Below are 23,971 nucleotides of genomic sequence, written 5' to 3'. Positions count from 1 at the left end.
CTTCATTTGATCTCATAGGATACACGGAATCGGATTGGGTAGGAGACCGTGTGGAGATAAAGTCAACTTCTGGAGGCTGCCAATTCCTTGGTCGCTCTTTGGTAAGTTGGTATTCAAAGAAACAAAATTGTGTTTCTCTCTCGTCCACCGAGGCTGAGTATGTAGCCACCGCTAGCTAATATGCACAGATTCTCTGGATGAGGAAACTTTAAAGTATTATGGTGTCATTTGTGACAAAGTGCCTCTTCACTGTGACAACGAAAGCACCATCAAGATCTCCAACAACCCGGTTCAACATGGCAAGACGAAGCATATTGGGATTCGTCATCATTTCATCCGGGACCATATCAAGCGCAGGGAGATTGATCCTATCCATCTCAACACTAACGGGCAGGATACAGTCACCACTTAGAGAGCCGCCGAAGCACAAAGAAAGTACCCATGTCATCGTCGAGCAACAGGGGGGAGTGCCATTAGGTCCACGGGAAAGTTCCCTATAGTGAAGGGCACCACAAGGACTTGTGGTGTCAGTGCCCGTTTATGAGCAAGGAGTGATACCATCGCATGAGCCAAGGCATGACCATCTCGAGCACTATAGGGAAAAATTGAACCTTCACAAATAGGCATCATTGCCTCATGAGTGTACTATTCTCAAGGTTTTCTTATACACATCATTTTAATTTTCCAACTAATCACGAATTGCTTCACTCAAGTAGGGAGGTAGAAACACAATATTTATTTCATAGCAAGGTAGTTTCGAGAGCTAGGAAATATCATATTTAGAATATGCAAGATAAGTCGAGCAAGTGGCATACACTAGTGGAAAACGGGCCTTTGGCAGGGACCCTTTAGTCCCGGCCTGCCTCTGCGCCGGGACTAAAGGCCCGGCCACGTCGCCCCAAATCGCAATGCCTCCCTCGAGGCTTTAGTCCCGGCCCGTAAGGAGCCTTTAGTCCCGGTTTGTGTCCCAAACCGGGACTAAAGGGCTACGCGGTGTGCAGCCCGCATGTGCGCCACCTTTAGTCCCGGTTTCTGACTCAAACCGGGACTAAAGTCCTCTGCCTATATATAGCACAGACCCCCTCACCCCTCTTCCTTGCATTTTTCTTGGATGGAGGATTGTGGGTGGGTGCTAGCTCTCCACTTTTTTTATGCACTAGAGGTGTTTGTTGAAATGCGTGTTAGAGCGATGCCACTTCAGTTCACCGAACACAACTACGATATGAGATGCCTGAGCCACGCTTAAACCTCTTCCTCTTTATTTCTACTTATTCTAAAAGGTTAGCAACTATATTTCCTCATTTAGATCGTGCGGTACTAATTTTTAGGATCGTGATTGTATTTGATATACTCTCGTATAACACAGATGAGCCATCCATGGATGTACGGTGATCGACGCACAGCCGCTTACAGAGAAGGCGTGCATTCTTTTTGAGATGCAGCCGATGCGAACAAGCATGGTGGTGACTATATGTTTTGTCCATGTGTTGAATGTCGGAATGAGAAGGATTACACTTCCTCAAGAGTCATTCAGAGCCACCTGCTTCGGTCCGGTTTTATGTCGGGCTATAATATTTGGACCAAGCACGGAGAAAGAGGGGTTATGATGGAAGACGATGATGAAGAAGAAGAGAACAATGATGCCAACTACCGATCTATGTTCCCTGAGTATGCTGATACCGCAATGGAAGACAATGAAGAAGAAGATCAGGATGAAGAACGGGAACCAGGTGAGCCCGCTGATGATCTTGGCCGGGTCATTTCTGATGCACGGCGAGGTTGCGACATAGAAAAGGAGAGGTTGCAGTTCGAGCAGATGTTACAGGACCACAACAAATTGTTGTACCCAACTTGTGAAGATGGCCAGAAGAAGCTGGCTAGCACACTGGAATTGCTGAAGTGGAAGGCAGAGACCAGTGTGACTGACTCGTCATTCGAAAAGTTGCTGGTACTGATGAAGAAGATGCTTCCAAGAAAGAACGAATTGCCCGCCAGCACGTACGAAGCAAAGAAGCTTGTCTGCCCTCTAGGATTAGACGTGCATAAGATACATGCATGCCCTAATGACTGCATCGTCTACCGCGGTGAGAAGTACGAGAATATGGATAAATGCCCGGTATGCACTGCATTGCGGTATAAGATCAGAAAAGATGACCCTGGTGATATTGAGGGCGAGCCACCCAGGAAGAGGGTTCCTGCCAAGGTGATGTGGTATGCTCCTATAATACCACGGTTGTAACGTCTGTTCAGAAATAAAGATCATGCGAAGTTGTTGCGATGGCACATGGAAGATCGTATGAAAGACGATAAGTTGAGGCACACCGCTGATGGTCGGCAGTGGAGAAAAATCGAGAGAGAGTTCCCGAGATTTGTAGCTGACGCAAGGAACTTATGGTTAGGTATGAGTACAGATGGCATGAATCCTTTTAGGGAGCAGAGTTGCAGTCACAGTACCTGGCCCGTTACTCTATGTATCTACAACCTTCCTCCTTGGTTGTGCATGAAGCAGAAGTTCATAATGATGTCAGTGCTTATACAAGGTCCAAAGCAACCCGGCAACGATATTGATGTGTACCTAAGGCCATTAGTTGATGAACTTTTACAGCTGTGGGCCGAACCAGGTATACGTGTGTGGGACGAGCACAACAAGAGGAATTTGACCTTCGAGCATTGCTTTTCATAACCATCAATGATTGGCCTGCTCTTAGTAACATTTTAGGACAGTCAAACAAGGGATACAATGCATGCACGCACTGTTTGGATCAGACAGAAAGTATATATCTCGACAACTGTAGGAAGAATGTGTATCCGTACAATCGTCGTTTTCTTCCGCCCAAGCATCCCATAAAGAAAAAAAGGCAAGCATTTCAATGGCAAGGCAGAACCCCGGGGGAAGCCTGTCATCCGTACTGGTGCTGAAGTATTTGATATGGTCAAAAATTTAAAAGTAATCTTTGGAAAGGGTCCTGGCAGCCAACCTGTTCCTAACGGCCCTGATAAGCGCGTACCCATGTGGAGGAAGAAATCTATAATCCGTACTGGGAAGTCCATGAGGTCCGCTCGGCAATCGACGTGATGCACCTGACGAAGAATCTCTGGTGAATATTCTAGGCTTCCTCGGCTTGTATGGGAAGTCAAAAGATACACCGGAAGCACGGGAGGACCAGGAACGTCATAAAGGAAGAGATGGCATGCATCCAGGGCAGTTTCAAGGGCGTGCCAGCTACGCTCTTACTAAGGAAGAGAAGGAAATCTTCTTTGAAGTCCTTTTCAGTATCAAGGTCCCGACTGGCTTCTCGTCGAATATAAAGGGAATCGTAAATATGAAAGACAAAAAATTCCAAAACCTAAAGTCTCATGACTGCCAGGTTCTTATGACGCAATTGCTTCCGGTTGCATTGAGGGGAATTCTACCGGAAAATGGTCTCCTAGCAATTGTGAAGGTATGTGCATTCCTCAATGCAATTTCTCAGAAGGTAATCGATCGAGAAAGTCTATCAGGGTTACAGATTGATGTGGTCCAATGTCTGGTCAGCTTTGAGTTGTTGTTCCCGCCATCCTTCTTCAATATAATGACACACCTCCTAGTTCACCTAGTCGAAGAGATTAGAATTCTCGGTCCTGTGTTTCTACACAATATGTTCCCCTTCGAGAGGTTCATGGGAGTCTTAAAGAAATATGTTTGTAACCATGCTAGGCCAGAAGGAAGCATCTCCAAGGGCTATGGAACAGAGGATGTCATTGAGTTTTGTGTGGACTTTCTTCGTGACCTTAAGCCGATTGGTGTTCCTGAATCTCGGTATGAGGGTAGGCTAACAGGAAAAGGCACACTAGGAAGGAAAGCAAAAGTATGTATGGACGGGCATTCTTTCTCTCAAGCACATTACACAGTTCTACACAATTCCACCGTGGTGGCTCTGTATATCGTGAGACACAAGAATATTCTACGCTCCGAAAACCCGGGGAAGGCTGACTCTTGGATTAAAGGGGAACACGAGAAGACTTTCGGCAGTTGGTTGCAGACACATCTCATGAATGACGACACCGTTGGAGATGAGCTGTACTGTTTGGCTAGGCCACCATCTTCGACTATATGTACTTTCCAAGGGTACGAGATAAATGGGAATACATTTTACACGGTTGCCCAAGATAAAAAGAGCACCAACCAAAATAGTGGTGTCCACTTTGATGCAACAGACGAGAATGGGCACTGTTTGGAAACATATTACGGGTACATAGAGGAGATATGGGAACTTGACTATGGACCTACTTTTAAGATCCCTTTATTTCGGTGCAAATGGATGAAGCTGACAGGAGGCGGGGTAGTTGTAGACCAAAAGTACGGCATGATAACAGTGGATCTCAACAATCTTGCGTACATGGACGAACCATTTGTCCTAGCCAATGATGTCGCTCAGGTTTTCTATGTGAAGGACATGTCTACATTAACGAGAAAAAGAAATCAGCAAAAGAAGATATCGTCCGATGAGCCAAAACGCCACATAGTTCTTTGAGGGAAAAGAAACATCGTGGGAGTAGTTGACAAGACAAACATGTCAGAAGATTATAATAAGTTTCATGAAAGTCCGCCCTTCAAAGTGAAAACTGACCCAAGCATCCTACCGAATGATGAAGATTCTCCATGGCTTCGACCAGGAAGAAAACAGAAATAATAGATAGGAATATTGGTGCAATAATGTAATAATGTATTAAGCCTTCTATGTAATGCATGTATGGAATGTACTAAATTTCAAACACTTTTCATTTTCATAGTATCCATGTAAGAAATGAGTTCTCGTTCGAAACCCTGATACTTCGAGAGAGATTGTCCGTTTTGTACACGAAGTACATCCAGTTTTTGTGGTAGCCCTCTCAACTTTTTAACACATGCTATGTGGGTGAAATGATGATAGCATGCCAACTTTCAACATTTTTAGAGTTCATTTGTAGTGCTTTTCAATTTCAGGGTCAACTAGCTCAAAAAAAATAAAGTAAATGCACGAAATATACCAAATAAAGTCAGAAATTGTTGAAATTTTGTGATGTGCCTTTCAATGGTGCATTTTGAACACACAAAAAGTATGGAGTTCAAATAAGTTCAAAAAAATGAAATCCCTTTGTAAGAGATGAGTTCTCGTTCGAAGCCCTGATACTTCGAGAGAGATTGTCCGTTTTGTACACGAAGTGCATCCAGTTTTTGTCGTAGCCCTCTCAACTTTTTAACACATGCTATGTGGGTGAAATGATGATAGCATGCCAACTTTCAACATTTTCAGAGTTCATTTGTAGTGCTTTTCAATTTCAGGGTCAACTAGCTCAAAAAAAATAAGTAAATGCACGAAATATACCAAATATCTGGTCATGCAAAAAAAAAGTAAATGCACAAAAAAATAAGTAAACTACTAGAATTTCCACCTAAGAATTCCCGAAATATTTGGTCATGCAATCTGGTACACGGATACAAGGAGTAATATCACACAACTCCTATACTAACCCGTCACCTGTATCACATCCGTCAACACACAACCAGAATCTCGGACCTTCATCTACAACAGACCCTCGTGATCACAACGATACAAAGTATGGCAGTACTCCCGAACAATCTGCACCAGTACTGGGGACATCGGGGTTATCTCGCCACTACTAGTATTGAAGCAATTACGAACATCCTTCGTTCTGAGATACTAAGAAATCTGAATGATAACGATGTGCTCAAGAATCCCGTGGAGCTCAACTCCCTTGAAACTCAGAGCAGATAGGAGGCACCAAGACAGAACTCCGTCACATCGGCATCATATAGATCTAAAAAATATCCGCGTGATCCTAAATTTTTTTTGAGTGGGAAGAGGAGTAGAATTAAATTATTACATCAAGATTCCTCACCAGAGCATAGAAGAGGAGAAAAAAGAATCCTACTCTCCGATATATAACTAGACTCAAAGCATTTTTTCACTAGACTCGACTCGGCCAAGTTCGATCAATCAAGGGGGCTCCTAGGTCGGAACCTGGCTCTGATACCAACTTGCCACGCCCAAGATGCGACCATATCCTCAATTTGGCACGAGGGCCTCGTCAGGGATAGAAGCGCATCTCATCGTGTCGCAAGAATGGATATCGTCACAAGTACATGTACTGAACAGAACAGATATATATAGAGTTGGCTTACACTCGCCACAAGCTACATCAGAGTCACATCAGTACATTACATAATCATCAAGAGTAAGAGCAGGGTCCGACTACGGACGAAAACAAACGAGAAAAGAAGAACGACGTCCATCCTTGCTATCCCAGGCTGCCGGCCTGGAACCCATCCTAGATCGATGATGAAGAAGGAGAAGAAGCAACTCCAAATGAACAATCAACACGCTCGCATCAAGTAACCTTTACCTGTACCTGCAACTGGTGTTGTAGTAATCTGTGAGCCACAGGGGACTCAGCAATCTCATTTCCAAAGGTATCAAGACTAGCAAAGCTTAATGGGTAAGGTATGGTTAAGTGGTGAGGTTGTAGCAGCGGCTAAGCATTTATTTGGTCGCTAAACTTATGAGTACAAGAAGTAAGAGGGGGGAGATCTACACATAACGGACGTGAACTATTGTTGATCAAATGAATGATCCTGAACACCTACCTACGTCAGACATAACCCCACCGTGTCCTCGATCGAAGAAGGAACTCACGAAAGAGACAGTCAAGGTTACGCACACAGTTGGCATATTTTAATTAAATTAACTTCAAGTTATCTAGAACCAGTGTTAAACAAAGTTTCCACGTTGCCACATAACCGTGGGCAAGGCTTTCCGAAAGATTTAACTCTGCGGGGGTGCTCCAACTAGTTCATCACAAATTACCACAAGCCGCATAGAAATCCTCGATCACGAAGCTCGCGATCTCCTCGGATTCCCTAGAGGAAAACCTCAACTCCGAGATTACCCAAAGCATCATCGGAATCCCGATGCACGAGATATCTCGTCAAAGGTAAAACTAATCCAGCAAGGCCGCCTGACATATCGACGATGCCGATAGGAGCCGCGTATCTCGTTCTCAGGACACGACGGATAAGCACAGCGTACGGTGGCCTGATAGAAATCTCCCGAGTTGCCCCGGGTTAGCCCCGCAAACGGCTCTAGTTTTGGACCAGCACCAACAGCACTGGCCCCCCTGTATTATGTCGAATAACTCCTCGGGTAGCGCTAACTCCCTATGCATTTCAATATTATCAAGTTATTATGTTGGGCAAATGTAGTACCAATGTTGGGCCTTGCCAGACCAGCTTTAATCTAAAACGAATTATCAAGGGGGTCCCCATAACAACCCCGATCGTGTTAGGAGAGCTCAATTATGGAACATAACACCGGTAGCCGAAACTAAGGGGGCAAAGGTGGAACAAAACACCAGGCTAGAAAGGCTGAGCCTTCCCCGTTTTACCAAGTATATAGGTGCATTAAATTAAATAGCATTTAATATGGTGATATGACAAGGGACCCATGTTATCACATGGAAGGAACTGCACCGGCAACTAGCAACGCTAACACAGGGTTAAGCAAGCGGTAACATAGCCAATTAGTGGTTTGCTAGGTTGAACAGGTTGAAGGTATTCATGGCATTGTTGAGAGGCTGATATTTAACATGTGGTAGGCAACGAGACATAACCGACAGAAGCGATAAAACTAGCATGGCAATGATAGTAATGGTATCTGGGGAAATGGTCATCTTGCCTGAGATCCCACTTGGAAGAAGAACAACTCCGTGAAGTAGACGAACCAACGTAGTCGAACGGGTCCTCACATTCCGACACGCTTGCGAAACTCTATCGAGACGGAGGAAACCGGAAACAAACATCAACATAGATATTCACCACGGCCAAAGCATGACATGATGCACACCCTAATATGATGCATGATCAGTTCAAAGATGCGAGGCATGGCATGACAATTCACCTCACACATACACTACACATTAAGTGAAGCTCGATATGCAACGAGTTGCATATTGACGAAACTCCACATGTATTATTTAGTTCTATCCCGATTAGGTACACGGCAATATTATATGTGGTTATCATGACAAGAGGTGAAACACAAATTAATCTACCTAGCTAGGCATTTTAAATGAGACCGGAAACGACATATAGCATCTCCGAAATGACCCCATATGTTAAATCTTAATTCTGTCCAGATTTGTCCTAATCACATTTTAGGTTTGTTAAACGGCAAAACAAAGTGTTTCACGTGTTTCTACTCGTTGTACTGGCCCATTTACATATATGGCACATCTCCAACGGAGCTACGGTTAAATAGTTACGACCTAAACCGTTTTCCACACGTCGGCACGCAAACCGATGCAAACAACACGCTAACAGCCTTGAACATGCATGATAGTTGAAAATTGTTAATCTACACAAAATTCTAGTCACTCTACATCTCTAACTCGTCGAAATCCGACACACGGAATAGAATCTACGGGGCGTTTGAATACACACCTATATCCTGAAATAGCAAAAAAAAATCCTAGCGTATAAAAAAAGACAAGGAAAAAATAATATGGGAAACAAGTGGGATTTGAACCCCAGGACCCTTGAGTGGACACTAGTAGCCCTACCACTGGACTAATCAGTAGTTGTGACAAAATAGACTAAACAGCAAGAAAATAACCATGGAAAAGATGTTGCGTTGGAGAGGCAAAAATCCTAAAACTAATAATACGCATTGATGGGGATTTGATCCCTGGACCTCCAGGAGGTAGCACTGCTGCGCTAACCATCGTGCTAGCAGAATACTTGCGGTAGATAACAGCGGAGACGGCATATAACCCCTGCTGCAAAACGCATCTAGCCCAAAACACTGAATTTCAGATCGGGAGGGGAGTTCCTCACAACAGGGAGAACAACAGGCCGGTGTAGGGACTGTAGCACGGCGGCGGGAGTCCATAGGGTCAGGGACGGGCATGAGGTTGGATTCGGGGGCGGCCGTCCTGTTCTCGACGGCGGCAAGGTCCGACGGCGTGGGGCGATCGCCGGCGAACTCCTGGCTGCCGTGGCACTACTATTGCCTGAAGAAACAAAGAGACAAACAAAGTTCAGAGAAGAACTGGGAAGGAAGAAGAAATAAGAGAGGAATGAGGAAGGAGAAGGGAGCGAGGGGTCTGGCCTGGGATGCGGCGAGGAGTTCCTGCTGGAGGTGGTCACCGGCGTCGAGTGCTCCGGCGAGGGGGCATCCACCTCTGGGCACAAGGAGCAGGAGCTACCTCGGGGGGGGGGGCTGGCTGCGGGGCGATGGCAGCTGGTCGGACTCCTTCTCCTGCTGGACTATGTTGGCTGCAACCTTCTCCTGCTCTGACTCAAATACTAATCGGATACATGCAATGCGAGCACCACTAGGAGAACATGTCGTGTTTAATTCCAACAGAGTTAGCGTTGTAGTCAAAAGGTTGTATCGTGAACCTCTCATTCAGAAGGTTATGTCATGAACCTCTGATACATGGAACCATGCACACCAGACAAGATCCGGTCATTTTACTAGTGGTGCTGCCCAGCTAGATGGATGGTACTCCTACTTCTTAGGAATTACGATTGAGAGGAAAGCGATTGCTCACACGGCTAGACATGCGTGCATGCAAGAAAGTTTTCACCCAAGTACGGCATGGCGCCCACAAAGCTCTCGTGGCCTCACGCTCTCTTTGTGCAACGTCTCCTATTTAAAGCAAGGACCACCTTTATAGACCTCCACGGTGAAAACATCAATCTCACTGAAATCCTACTGAATCATTCCTCTCAGCCACCTGTGAGGCCAACAAGAGCAATGGCCCTACTCCGGAACATTGCGGTGGCACTAACCCTTCTCATCGTCATGGTGGAAATCGCATCATTACCAACGCTTGCAAGCGCCGCCATCGTCAAGTCCGAGGAGGCCGCCTTGGATGAGCTAACACCCATCATCAAGACGGCCCTAGACGGGGTCCTCGCCGCCGCCCCACCATCCGAAAGGATCAAAGTAGCCGGGGCTGTTGCAAAGCAGGAACTCCTCGCTATGGACACGATGAAGAAGGCCAAGGGAGACAAGGCGAAATTTGATACACATCTATTGGCCTACAAGATAGCCGCTAAGATAGTTACTGCTGCAGCACCCGCTGAGAAGTTCAAGAAGATGGAGGATAGCTTCACGGAGGCTAGCCGGCCAATTCCGTAAGTTGCATCTCATTAATATTTAGAAGCATCCACAACACCATCGTCTGCGCCAAATAACATACCCCCCTCCTACCACACACACCAAATTATATTCTATTGTTTCTCATAATTTCATTGTCAGGAATGCACATTGTACGTGCACTAGTTTTTGTTTCATTTTTATTTGTTTCTTTTGGCAAATTTATTTTGCCTGATTGAGCACTTGTAACAATCCAGATATAGGGAACCTCATGGGCCCATCACGATATGTTTATTCATATCATGAAATAAATTATACTACGATACTTGTCATTCTTCTAGTTGATTATTGTGCATGGTTGACTCATTCAACTATGCTTCACTTGAAACTCTAGAGCGCTTCTTCGATGTTGTATGTTACCGGCCTTGCGGCACAGCGCCACATTGCTCTTCTCTAGCAGATTAGACTAATTGTATTAATATATCCTTACCTCTTCACTCTTCTTGTCCATGTGCATGCCATGCATTTGGTGCTGATAAGTTGGATGCATGAAACCAAACATGGTCGCTCAGTCGGTCTTATATATGGGCCTCAACTCACCTCACTCACATGCATGCACGACCAATCGACTAGCTAGTTCTTGTCAATCAGATTTAATCAACAAAACAATGAATAAATGGTACGAGCAGCAAGCTAGCCTTAGAGTCTTCCATGGATGACTAAATTTCCAAACCATTCAAATTTGCCGTGGCGACGAATTTAACAAGTACTACCGCTAGTTAAACTGATGATGTAAGAAACAAATCAATGAAACAGCTTGTCTCATCGGGTTGTTTTAGCTCGATCACACGTGTGTGCTCTAGCCCTGATAACTCTCATTATCTACATTCTCTTAATTGTCTTCTCACAGATATGCTACACTAGTAAGCAACTTGAAAAGTGGACTAGGCCTTGAACAACAAGTATTTGCGAATCTAGCTTCACACAGAGCCTTGACCGATACTAGGCTACCGTTGGACTTCCCTGCGGGTGGAGCTTATGTGTCATACTCTGAGACCATTCATGAGTTTACTAGAGAGCACCCTACTCTCATAGATTGCGACGTTAACGATCAGACTCATATAGTTATGTTATTCAAAAGATGTTCTGAAGGACCACATCTCTGCTTCAATAAGCCACTTAGAACATATTATGATGTATATCAACCTGCCATGCAGTTTAGGAAAGTATTGCATCTTCATGGAGTGGTATTATCAATGACAAGGATACTTTCCTCTCAGTTGACCAACAGCTTGCCTTCCACATCTAATTCACAGGATCTCCGATCATAAGGAATAGGTTACTACTGTGAACAACTCATATTGTGGGTCTCATACCCATCTCCTTCAATGCATTACCTGTCACATTACGTGATAGACCCCTAGTAAAAGGATGTGTCAGATTTTGAGATTTTTGGATATAATCCAATGCAATAACTATAGAGTTTCTCATTTTCCTGTCAGATTTTAACCTTCTCTAGACGTGTCTTGATGATTTCATGTTATCCTTTCAGCTGCTTACTTTCGTGATCACTGTTTGATTGTCGCAGTTCATAAGGATAGCCAGTACAGGTTTCTCAACAACCGGCATGTCACTCTAGAGTATAGTCTAATATACAAGTCACATTACATGGTATAAGCCTATCGTCTAACAATAATACCACAATCAAACACCGTAAGCCATTCTTCAAATGAATACATTTAATAAAGGAATGGGTCTAGTAATACGGTCCAAGCAAATATGAATCCATTCAAAGAATAGCTTTGCTCTTTATATCTATTGTAGAAGGCCGTTCAGAGGAGGCCTCCTTCTGGCATAGTACCCCTATTTCGATGCATTTTGTTACTTTTATTAGTACATTAATGGTGTTGTTTCATTGATTTATTCCATCAGCGCCTCCATCTTATAAGTATCTGCCACATAAAAAGGGGATATAGTGAGATGCTTTCTAGAAATAGAAGCTCTCTTAGGGTGACCACGCGGTTGGCATGCCGGTTTGCGTGCTCTGCAGTTGGGCCGCTCGGACACCATCCAAACCTCGACGTCCTGCCACCACACCATGTACCTATGAATGATTTTTGGGGAAAATAAATAGCAAACTATAATGCACCTGCAGTTTAAATTTGACCCGTTTCCTATTGAATCAAGGAAAATTTTTCTTTTTCACGAGAGGTGTCTCAATGATCTTTACTCCCAACCATTTTGTCAATTGTACATTAAATATGATATAATATTTTACAAAAATAATTTGATCCAATTTTGCAAATAAAAATATCGTAGGTCCTTCACAAAAAAACTCATTTTTGGCATTCGAAATGTAGAAAATGAATTTTCCGTCAAAAGAAAATGAAAACTTCCTTAGACAACGTTGTTTTCCATTCCAAGGTGCACCGTTGTGCACAATATGAGGTCATTTTAATAAACTATGCCATGAATGCTACCATAAAATTGATCATTTCCCTTGAAAGCCATTGATCTTCACACATGATTGCTCAATCTGAGAACACTTTTTAAAAATAATTATCGCATTACAAGTTTATTATTTTTCTTGATAACTTGGTCAAATAATATGACACAATGCAAAGGTTTTCCAAAATTTTGATTGTTTGAATTTTTCATGCCCGTTTCAAAATGCGGTCAAAACGGTGGGCATGACCGTTCCTAGCTAGTGGTTGAATATTGGAAAACGTTTGGTGTTTATGTGATTAAATAAATAGCTATCTACCTATAAATGATTTTTGGGAAAAATAAAGAGCAAACTATGAGGGAGATGCAATTCAAAATTGACCCCACTTCCTACTGAATCGGGGGAAATTTGTCTTTTTCACAAGAGGTGGATAATAGCTTTTAACACCCAAACATTTTTTCAATTGTACAGTAAATATGGCATAGTATTTTAGTAAAATGATTTGGTTCAATTTGGCAACAAATATATGATCGGTCCTTCACAAAGAATCTCATTTTGGGCATTTGAAAAATGGAAAATGAATTTTTCATACAAGGAAAATGAAACTTCCTTAGCCAACATTGTTTCTCATTCCAATATGCACCCTTGTGCACAATATGAGATCATTTGAACAAACTATGCCATGAATGTGGCCATCAGATCGATCATCTTGCTTGAAAACTATGAATCTTCACACGTGATAGCTCATTTTTTAAAACACTTTTGAAAAACAATTGCCGTATTACAAGTTTATTATTTTCCTGGTAACTTGGTCACATATAATGACACAATGCGAAGGTTTTCCAGTTTTTGATATTTTTTGAATTTTTCATGACCGTTTCAAAATGCGGTCAAAATGGTGAGCATGACCGTTCCTAACTAGTGGTTGAATATTAGAAATTTTTTGGTGTTTCTATACTTATATAGATACCTATCTATCTGTAAATAATTTTTAAAAAAAAATCAAGAGCAAACTATGAGGGAGATGCGGTTCAAATTTGACCCCGCTTCCTACTGAATCGGGAGAAATTTATCTTTTTCACGAGAGGTGGATAAAAGCTTTTAACACCAAAAAAATTGTCAATTATAAATTAAATCAGGCATAGTATTTTAGAAAAATGATTTGGTTCAATTTGGCAACAAATATATGGTAGGTCCTTCACAAAGAAACTCATTTTGGACACTAGAAAAATGGAAAATGAATTTTTCATACGAAGAAAATGCAAACTTCCTTAAGCGACATTGTTTGCCATTTCAATATGCAACCTTGTGCATAATATGAGACCATTTGAGCAAACTATGCCATGAATGTGGCAATAAGATCGATCATCTCGCTTGAAAGCTATGAATCTTCATACGTGATAGCTCATTTTTGAGAATACTTTTTGAAAATAATTGCCTTATTACAATTTTATTATTTTTTCCGGTAACTTGGTCACATATAATGTCACAATCAGAAGGTTTTCCAATTTTTTGAGTTTTTTTTAATTTTTCATGCCTGTTTCAAAATGCGGTCAAAACGATGGGCATGACCGTTCCTAGCTAGTGGTTGAATATTGGAAACATTTTGGTGTTTCTATGATTAAATAGATACCTATCTACCTACAAATGATTTTTGGGAAAAATAAAGAGCAAACTATGAGGGAGTTGCAGTTCAAATTTGACCCGCTTCCTACTGAATCGGAGAAATTTGTCTTTTTCACGACAGGTGGATAAAATCTTTTAACACCCAAATATTTGGTCAATTGTACATTAAATATGACAAAGAATTTTAGAAAAATGATTTGGTTCAATTGGGCAATAAATATATGGTAGGTCCTTCACTAAAAAAACTTATTTTGGGCACTTGAAAAATGGAAAATGAATTTTTTCATACAAGGGAAATGAAAACTTCCTTAAGCAACGTTGATGGCCATTCCAATATGCAACATTGTGTACAATATGAGATCATTTGAACAAACTATGCCATGAATGTGGCCATAAGATCGATGATCTCGTTTAAAAGCTATGAATCTTCACAAGTGATAGCTCACTTTTTAGAACACTTTTTAAAAATAATTGTCGTATTCAAGTTTATTGTTTTTCCTGATAACTTGGTCACATAAAGTGACACAATGCGAAGGTTTTACAATTTTTTGAAATTTTTTGAATTTTGCATGCCCATTTCAAAATGCGGTCATTATGTAAAATATTTTTCATTTGGGAACAATGTGGGAACATTTGAAAAAACTATAGCATTGTGTCATTTTGTAAAATATTTTTCATAGTTTCTTTAAAAAATTCCTTGTTTTATATCACTAAAAACCATTTTCAATTACACATATCTTGAACAAATCAGGAGGTTGAAAACACCCTCCCACGGGTCACCCCACTGTAGCCAATCTAGACCGTCCACACCAACAGATCCAATGTATCTCGTTCGACCTAATCTCTCCCTAATAATAAAGCAAATACGGTTTCTGGTCGTCCGTCTTGAAAATTACCCCTAAAGTTTGCATAAATTACCCACCATGCCACCGGTAAGTAATTAAAAACGTTTCACAAAGCGAAAAATCTTGGACTGGGCCGACCCATGTAAAAACCACCTATATTACGCTCTGCATGCTGGGAGAATTTCCAGCACACTATATGTGCCGGCTCATGCACAGGCGCCTGCTTTTAGTTCCCTTTAATTATTTATGTTCAGTTCCGTTTTCTTTTTTATTTTAAATAATTTAGAACTTCAAATAATCTTTAATATTTTAATAAACTGAAAATTATAAATCAACATATTTAAAAAATTAAAATGTTTGTGACTTCAAAAACTGCTCGGAGTTTTGTGAAAAATGCTCGCATATACAATAAAATGTTTGCAATTTTAGAAAAATGTCTGTACAATAAGAAAAGACCATGATCTCAAATACAATTCCGTGTATTAAAAATTATTAAAGGCATTTAAGAAAATGGCTTCTAATTCAAAATATGTTAATGCATTTAAAAAATGTCCTAAAATTTTAAAAATAGTTAATGCCTGTTTTGATAGTTTCTTTTTTTTTATTTAAAATTTTCCGTTCCATTTTTGTTTATTTATAATTTAAATAACTTATAATTACAAAAACTTTTGCATATTAAAAAATAGGAATTTTGAATTAAAATGCTGACGAATTTTTATTTTGAATTAAAAATAGGGTTCAGAAAAAGCGTCGGATTTTTATATTTTTTTTGCAAATTCCAAAACAATGTCCATGAATTTAATAAATATATTACTGATTTATAAAAATGTTTGTTTATTCAGAAAAACTTCATGCGTTTTAAAAAATGTTTGTGAATTTAAAATAAAATCCTCCAACATCAAAAATTATGTTCGTCTTTTCTTGAATTGGTCGCCAATTCGAAAGAAAATATTTAAACCCGTTCAAAATATAAAAAATATTCACGATTTTTACTAAATGTTTGTAAATTGTAAAAAAATGTTATCAATTTTAAAATTGTCCCCATATTTGTAAAATTGTTCACGAAAGATCTAATGTATGTAGTTAAACAATAATGCTTCTAAGTCTTTGTGACAATATACATGTGTGAATTGTGAAGAATTAACTGTTGGATGGATCGGATTATTATTGTATGTTTTTTAAGAAAAAATCTTGAAATTCAGAATAAATCTTTGAGTTACCAAGATTTTTGACAACCATGATATATATTTTTTGAAAATGTAAAGATTGCTTCAACTTGTGAATAAATTTAAAAGAAGAAACATTTTCTTACATTTGTGCACAAAATTTCTAAATCAATTGATGAGATTATGTTTTTTTCCTTCCGTGGCAACGCACGGATCATTTTGCTAGTCTAAACAAAACCACTATCCCCCTTCTCCCCCGCAAGCCCTCTCTCTGTCCTTCTCCTGCGACTCCTTTGCCGCTGTCACTTGCGCCGCTTGATTTCGGCGAGTTGACGCGGCTCTCGCCGGTGCGCAGCACACCCCCGGGATCGATCTCACACATCCGGTGACGGCGAGGCCAGAGGTGGTCGGATCTGGCACCGGTAAGCCTCTCCCCTCCTACTTCTTCCTCCAAATCGCTCCGACCCACCACTAACCCTAGCGATATATGCATTCAAATCGCTCGGCCTCTCGTCGGAGCACCAGATCCGCGGCCGCTTCGTCCCCCTCTGGTGGTGAGATTTCCGGATCGGAACCAAGATGACGGAGTCTATTGTGCGGAACATGCCGGGGACGGTGAGCGTCAAGGACATGCCGTTGCTGCAGGATGGGTCCGCGACGAGTCCAAGTAACCACCACTCCTCAACCCTAGGCCGCTAACCCCTCCTTGGGTCTTATCCCGAACCCCGATTCGACCGCAGGTACCTCGTCGTCTGGAACGTGCCGACACTCGGTTGCGGCGACGAGCTCAGCTCCACGTTCTCGGCGTACGACCCCCCTGGAAGAGTGAACCGATAGAAGCGACCTGAACCCGCATCTTCTTCTCCCTGCTAATGTCCAGTGCTCACCATTTTTCTTTCTTTCCGTGTCTCTCTGTGTGTGCGTGCGTTTGTTTGGGTTCAGGTGCAAGCCCATGGATGCCGAGGACTGTGAGGACTACACCGACGTCTTATTCATCAAGTTCGCGCAGGTCAGCGACGCGAGGTGACCAATACACGCATATATCCATCTACCTTGTTCGTTGCTGTGAATGCGGTTGAGTGATTTTCTACACTAGTTCCTTATGTTGCATGTGAATATGGTGAGTAGATAGAATTGGAGTGAGCAGATCAGTATATGACTAAGAAAAATCAGAGAGTACGTGTAGAAAATTATCATAGCTCTAAACCACTTTGGAAAAATAACATGTATTACTAGCAATTGTGCCTAGCATTGCCTGTTTGAGAACTTGTTGTCGGTTACTTGGTACTGCTTTCAGTGATATTTGTTGTTTGTTGATAGTTATACTTCTTTTGTTTGTACTGATCGATGCATATTTTTGTAGTTAGCATACAAAATTCTCCTGCTATAGTTCTCTTTGGCCGCACAAGCAGTTAGAGTTAGATGATGAAACTTGCACACTATTGTCTTTATAAATTCAGTTTAGTGCTAATTTCTTTTTGTACGGACCATCAAAAATTATGTTTACTTGCAATTTCTTTTGTATTGTATTGCCGAGTTATGTTTACAAGTAATTTCTAAATTAAAATATCAACTATCTGCACCTCTAATTCGGTCAAATGGTTTCTGTTTGTTTGTTTTTTCTTCAGTAGTAGCGTAGGGCACCTTTAATTAGGGCGAATTCTGTTCTCCTGCTCGCTTTGTCCCTTTCGTGCCAGCTCCAGATGACTGACTGAATTTTAGACTTAAGTACTAGTGAGTCCCGCCGAAGCAGATCGTTGTTTTTATGTGTCGTCTGTGAATTATACACACTGCTTGCCTATTATGTTTTGTTTCTCTTGTGAGTGCAAAATTTCCATCAGGAACAGCTACACACTTCCCTGGCCTGCTGTGCTGTGCCTGCGGCTCAACCCCCCATTTGCAGCAGCAATAGCAGCAACAGCTAGTTACAGCAGTAGTAGGCAGGCGGACGGCAGCGGCATCCATTGCCGGCACCCATTGTGCACGTAGGCAGGCAGCATCCATCACATTATGTTTCATTTGCACCTTATATACAACAGCCTACCAACCTATGAATTCCTTTTTCATTCTTCGATGCAGCAGTCCGGCCAACAAAAAATGGCCCTGCAAGCATCCAGGTGTGTTGTGTTCTGTGTGTGTATAGATTTTTTATTTATTTTGTTGACTGTTGCAACACTTGGATTATTTATTAATATAATCCAGCAGCGACGTTTCCATTTTAACACATGCACTAGTGTGCTAAAACTTGCAAAAGACACAAATCCTGAGCTTTGTTTGTCGGCTAGCCGTTGCTGCTCCTTGTGTGGGCCTTTAGCCCCGGCCCGTAAGGGGCTTTAGTCCCGGTTCACCAACCGGGACTAAAGGGGCGGGACTAAAGGCCTAACCTTTTGTCCCGGCCCTCTTACAAGCCAGGACTAAAGGTGCTCCATGCGGGCACCTCGTAGCGCCCCAGGGGCAGGCCCTTTAGTCCCGGTTCGTTACACGGACTGGGACTAAAGATTTTCAGATTTTGCTGGTTTTTGGGGTTTTTTTGAATGAAATTATTTTTGGGTTTTAGGGTTTTAGGGTTTAGGTGTTCGGGAGATTAACGTGATGCCTCGTTTGGTGTTCGGGAATTAGTTTTCATATAATTTAAATAGAAATAATTATGCATATATATATAAGATTAACTTATCTTACAAGCGATCATATATATATACAATTATATGGAGATCTGAATTATCGGGACTAGAGCCCGTCTGTTCGATTAAATGGACGAACATCAGTAATGGCCCTTAGCTACACTAAATCGTCCTTTGTCTTCTATAGCTTCCGTCCTCAGAAATCCCGCAAGCTCCTCTGCAACAGTAATCGCGCGTTGCTCTGGTAGGACCTTCGTCCTCATGGCCGTGTGCTATATAAGAAGAGGAGATGAATATGAATATCAATCATGATAACAAAGAATGACGGGTAAAAATAGAGGTGTGAATGTTCATTGCTTACGTCAAATCTGTGATCCTTGAACTCAGAGGTAAACGTGCGAATGGTCTCGCAAACATAGTATCCGCATAGATGCGTTCCCCGTGGCTGCTGGTCGCACTTTACGAGAATAGAATATATATAATCAAAATAATAATCTAGCATCATAAATGTATTGAAAATATATAGAAATATATCATACTACTACTTACCTGAGCCGCTTTAAAGGTCAGCTTCTCAGAAAGTTACCGGGAGTCACGCACTTGAACCGCTTCCAAACCCTGCCCGACAAGGATAATGATTTGCTAAGTTTTTGATTAATTGATATATCATAAAATCATCGAAAGAGACCGATAGAGCGCAAGAATGATTAAAATTACACTTGGAGCATGTCCTGCAGGCTTTGGAACTGTTCCAAGGGTCTCGATAATGGGTCGAAGGCATCAACTCTTCCCTTATCAATTTGAATGTCCAACAGAATCCAATGGAAGCTGCACATGTATATATATATATATGTGTGTGTGTGTGTGTGTGTGTGTGTGTCAGTAACTTATCAATTACACTTATAAGTGAATGGACACAACAGAGTAAAGACCCTCACCTGAAGTTGCATGGAAACAGTATGTGGTCACAGAAATTTTGATCTGTTAGAAACCTTAGAAGGTTTTTCTCCGTCTCCTTGGGTTTGTCAGTTAGCGTCGCTATATGTATTTTATCTGGGTCAATAAACCCAATATTTAGGATGCTCTTACTTTTACACTCCAGAATCTTCATTCTGCATAATAGAGTACAAGTTATATATAGACAATGAATTGAAATAACTAAACAAGTTATATGTAAACAACGAATTGAAAAACTTACAGACAATAGCAACTCATAAGCGATTTGTCGAGGGCGTCGCCATTGTACATCTGGAAGAGTTCATCAAAGTCGATATGGATTTCTTCGGAGCGGCCGTAGTACTCCCGTGAGACACTCAGCACGATCATCGTTCTCCCATTCTTTGATTCACTTAAGTACCATTTATGCAAGTAACACATATTTGTTGGGAGATCATCTTTGCTGACCAAAGGCTCTCCCATGACAAACTGTGGCTTAGGGGCTACCACAGCCTTGGGTATCCTGTCGTCTTGGGAAGCCAGCAAATCTTCAACCGAGATACCACATTCATCCGCCAACTCCTTTGCTCTTTCAAAAGCATTCCCCTGCACCGGAGGGGGAACATTCTCGGTTAACACCTTGAGGGGTGGGATCGACTGTTTGGCCTGTTGTCCAAGCTGAGGAACGTCTGATTTTTTTGCTTGTAGTTGAACTTGATTTGCTCCCACTTGCACTTGCACGTGAGCTGCTCTTTTTCACTTCCTTCTGCAATGTGCGTGTATTGTCATCAGGCTTATAGTGTAAGTCATACTGTGATGGAAGGGTTATGAAGTCTTTTGCCCATGCTATTTGCTTCTCGGTGTATTCCGGGCGGGGCTTGGGTTCCTTCCTTTTCATCTGCGCATCATGTTGTTCCTTTGCTATCCTGGCATTTTCCTCGGGGGTACGACCATAAGGTATGATAGGAAGATTAGCATGAGGTACCTTTGGGAGGGGCGACTGTTTGCGCTTTGGGGAGCTCCGTCGCTTAGAAATCATCGACGGAGCGTTCAGTCCGGCGGCGGTGATCGAGATGGACTCGTGTTGTGCTGGCCGACGTCATGTGGAGGGCTTGGAGGTAATGGAGGTGTAGGTGACCTGCGACGACTCGGAGGCGGTGTTGTCCTTGGGGCCGAGCCTGGAAGCTTGATGTAGTTCTTGTCCCGTAGGATGACTCCACCCAGTACTTCTCCGAGTGTCCTCTCATCTTCGGGTCCAGCTATGTCGAGCTCCATATCATTAAACCTCGTCATGATTTCATGCACCCCGACTTTAGCAAAGCCAGCTGGAATCTCACGGCCATGCCAGCGTGCATCAGGGCCATAATGTAAAGCTTGTCCGACGGCCACCTTCATGGATATGTTCTTGAATTTCTGATGGAGTTCACATGATGTTGACTCCTTGATTCCATCCACGGGGTAGCCGGGACCTCCCTCTATTATTCTTCATTCATCGTCGGGCGGGGCCTTAGATTCAGCCACGCTGCTTTTCCGCTTAGATGGGGCGCCGGTAATATCAAGTGCAGGATCTTCCTGGCGCGGTACTCCTCTAAGCTCATCAATCTGCTTCTGTTGCTCGTTAATCCTGGCAAGCAACTGGTTGAACTTGTCATTCTCCTCATCCTGCTGCCGCTTCTTTGCTCTCTCTCGGCTTCTGTAAGTGTCTTGGTCTCTGGCAAACCCAAGCCACCACGGGTAACAAGGACCGAAGCCTCTCGTTCGTCCTCCATGTTCGTCATAGCCGAGGACCAGTGTGAGCAAATCTTTATCTCTATCTGCAGTGAACTTTCTTTGTCCCTCCTTAATTTCTTTCACTATCCTTTTCCAATTCTCCCTGGGTATCCTAAGATCGTCATTGCAGATGAGGTCCCCTGTTGTTTCGTCGTACGACCCACCATGCGCAATGAACCAATTTCTTGCTCTCAATTCCCACTCATCACGGAGTGGTTCAGGTACGATGCCTTTATCTATCAGATCTTGCTCTTTCTTATCCCACTTTGGGATGGCAGTCTCATAGCCCCCTGGCCCCAGCTTGTGGTGATATTTCTTCTTGTCGGCATTTATCTTGTTCTTTTCTGATAATGCCTGGGCATCTTCTGATTCCTTGTACTCTTGAAATGCCTTCCAGTGATTCGCGTGCTTGGCTAGATACCCCTCGAATACTGGCACTTTCTTTGTCTTCAGATAGTTTTTCCATAGCTTCTTCTTCCAGCTACAGAACAGTTCGACCATCTTCTTCAAAGTCCACTGCTTGACTTAGGCCCTCAGTTTGTCTGCGGCGTCTTCATTCTCACATTCTGGCAGGTTGAAATGTGACATGAGATCATTCCAAAGAATATCTTTGTACCTTTCGGCGACATAGTCACTATCGGCTGCCCCTTTGCGCTTGTTCCACTCCCGAACGCTGATCGGGACGTGATCCCTAACGAGAACTCCACATTGCTTCTTGAATGTGTCAGCAGCATACTTAGGAATCTTGGGTTCACCCGTAGGAAATATCACCTCAAATGTGTAATGCGTCCGTGCATCCAACTTTCTAGTCGGGCCTCGTTTCGTAGTTTTGCTCGATGTGGAGGCCTAAGAGGGAGAAACATTCGTCAAATGAATGTATATGTATACAATATAGAGCAATCTCCAATATTTTTCACATATTACAATTGATTGTCGAACTTCATATGTATACCTCGCCGGACTTCTCCTCTTCACCGGCTTCTCCATCGGTGGAGCTATCACCTTCTCCGTCATTGGACCTATCTCCTGCCCCATCGGCTTCATCTTCGTGTCGCTCGACCTCCATTCCAACGTCCTGGTTTAGATATGACGACGGAGATTCAGCTGGTTCAACGTCAGGACCGTCTTTGATTATATCTTTGAGAAGTTCTTCCTCTTCGAGGTTCCTGATATGTGGATCCATAGTTCTGCAAAAAAACGGATTCTCTTAACCTTTGTACCAAAAAAGAATTATTCTATCAGGAACTCCGTTGCAAAACAACTTAAGTCCCGGGTCGTGGCTCCACCCGGGACTCCTAGATTTCTGCATAGTATTCAAAGTAGGAGTACTTTTCCAATTTGAGTATTCAATAAGCAAAACCAAATCGTAAAATAAAGTAGTATTCAAATTAGCATGCATTCAATTATAAGCTAATACATCATCACTTTTGTCCGTACATCGTCGAATATTATCACTAATACTCCTCGAATACTATCATACATATAGCATCACTCATACATCTAGAACCGTAGCGCCCGACGGGTATCGGCGCGGGCGGTGGACACCCAAAGAGAAGGAACCATCACAGGATCATAGCTCCAGTGAGATCCCCGAAGAACCTGCCTGGTATGCTCGAACCTGCCCTCCAACGCAACCATGTAGCGACGGACGTGCTCATCCTCCTCGCTGACACGGTGACGTACCACCTCCGCGGTGTCCGGAAGCCTCGGCACCCTCACTGGCCCACGCGACCGCCACCAAACAAGGATCGGGTCAACGACGGGCTGGCTCCTCACCAACCTACGCCCCCCGGAAGGTAGCACCTTCCAATACCAGCCGGGCGGAGCCCAGTCCCGGACAGGGCCCCTCTGATCAAGCAGGTGTCCTCCGCCGAGTTGACGACGAGGATGCGGGATAGGCATCGTAAAATAAACTAAAAAATAAACTAGTTCTATTAATTTTCTTGCTAAAAATAAACTATTAACACTTAAGCATATACAATAGCAAAATTAAGCAATAATCTAAGAAACACTATTAACACTTAAGCATATGCACTATACAATAGCAAAATTAAATGACAAAAAAATATATTTCTTCTTCTTGTAACCCAAAACTAATTTTTCCTCTTCTTCTACTTCTTCTTCTACTTCTACTTCTCCTCTTCTTGTAGTACTTCTCCTCTTCTCTTCTTCTACTTCTCCTCTCCTCCTCTTCTAATTTTTTCTCTTCTTCTACTTCTCCTCTTCTTCTATTTTGCCTCTTCTTATTCTCCTTTTTCTTCTTTTCTTCTCCTCCTCTTCTTATTTTCATTTTTCCTAATCTTATTTTCTTATTTTTGTTCATATTTCTTCTTCTTGTAACCCTAACCTAATTCTAAATATTACTAACCCTAATAATCTAGCACAAACCTAATAACAATAGGAATTAAATGACAAAAAA

Source organism: Hordeum vulgare, chromosome 3H (assembly GCF_904849725.1).
Source record: "Hordeum vulgare subsp. vulgare chromosome 3H, MorexV3_pseudomolecules_assembly, whole genome shotgun sequence".
Lineage (NCBI taxonomy): Eukaryota > Viridiplantae > Streptophyta > Magnoliopsida > Poales > Poaceae > Hordeum > Hordeum vulgare.
This window is presented reverse-complemented; position numbering follows the sequence as displayed.